Source organism: Octopus bimaculoides, chromosome 30 (genome assembly GCF_001194135.2).
Source record: "Octopus bimaculoides isolate UCB-OBI-ISO-001 chromosome 30, ASM119413v2, whole genome shotgun sequence".
Classification (NCBI taxonomy): domain Eukaryota; kingdom Metazoa; phylum Mollusca; class Cephalopoda; order Octopoda; family Octopodidae; genus Octopus; species Octopus bimaculoides.
Genome location: NC_069010.1, coordinates 9,720,158 through 9,721,909, shown reverse-complemented (window position 1 = coordinate 9,721,909; position 1,752 = coordinate 9,720,158).

The following is a 1,752-nucleotide window of genomic DNA, read 5'->3' as shown; positions in this document are numbered from 1 at the left end:
ATGGTAGATCACCAAAAATGTACTTCATCTGGAGGGAGATTGTTGGCACTCCATCGCTTACGACGTCGAGGGTTCCAGTTGATCCAACCAACGGAACAGCCTGCTTGTGAAATTAACGTGCAAGTGGCTGAGCACTCCACAGACACGTGTACTCTTAACGTAGTTCTCAGGGGAGATTCAGCGTGACACAAAGTGTGACAAGGCCGACCCTTTGAATTACAGGCACAACAGAAACAGGAAGTAAGAGTGAGAGAAAATTGGGGTGAAGGAGTACAGCAGGGTTCGCCACCATCCCCTGCCGGAGCCTCGTGGAGCTTTTAGGTGTTTTCGCTCAATAAACACTCACAACGCCCGGTCTGGGAATCGAAACCGCGATCCTATGACTGTGAGTCCGCTGCTCTAAGCACTGGGCCATTGCGCCTCCTGGAGGGAGATAAATCTTATTCAATAAACACAATATATGGTTTTATGTGATGAGAGCATGCCAGACAGTATTTTTAACACATCTGGTGTCCTGGCACAATCTTCAGGCACTGCCCACATGGCATAACAAACTGAAAATGGGACCACAGGATGAGTGAAACAATGACAAAAGGTGAGAAAAAAAGTAGATATAAAACGGGAAGACTGGAAAAGGAAAAAAACCCAGAAGGAAGCAAAAGGTTGGTGGGTGGGGTGATTAGAATTATTTCCCATTTGACCATACACTATAAGGCTGAAAAGATGGTGACTTAGAGCCTGTGGTATAGCTGTTCAATCCGGGGAGGGTGGTACTTTTCAATTCATCAACAGGAACCTAGCCATATGCTGACAACCGTTGAGAATTTTCGATCTAAAATTCGGCCGTGTGTTGGATTCTTAGATCTCAAAAGGATCTGACCCTTTTCATGTCTAAGAACTTGTAATGATCTCAAATGTAAGATCTTCTCTACCCCGATGACGGAACCTCGTTTTGTCCAATGTTGATTGCTTCCATTACAGTCTACATATTATGATGACTTACATCTACCAACATTTTGAGGGATCTCTGAGCCCCCAGAAACAGCTTATTGGACTTATAACACCTTTCTTCCTCTCCTTTAATTTTTTCTGTCACTTGTACCCTGTGTAAGCTGGTTCTTTTAATATAAATATCTATATATCTATACTTAAATATTCATCGTCTTGTTTTGCATGTATACACCTGTACATATTTTGTATTTCATGCCCAAACTGTTATATTTAATATCTCTTATTTGTTTATCCTCATAATCACCAATGTGTGTGTGTGTGTGTCTGTGTATTGAACTTACCTTGTAACTGTTCCGGGAAAATATCAACTTATATTACAATCAGGATGACAATTCCCCAACCAATTCTTTCTTCTTTTATGATCTAAATTCCTGTAACATTCATGTCTGACTTCGAGTCTACATTTAAACATATGTCCTTATCTGACCTTATATACACACATATATACATACACACACACACATATATATATATATATATATATATATATGATCAAATCTTATTCTATTATGCTAGTATCAACTCAAGTGTGATACTGTCTATAAGCAATCCTGCTTTGTACACCATTTTTAGTCTTAATTCAAATTGGAGTTCACAATTTATGTCAACCTGTGTACTAAATTGCATGTACCAGTTACTTTATACAATTACCTGAATTATATATATATCTATATATATATATATATATATATGGTTTGTGTTTTTAAATGGAGTGTATTTTTTCTGATGTTATATCTGTTT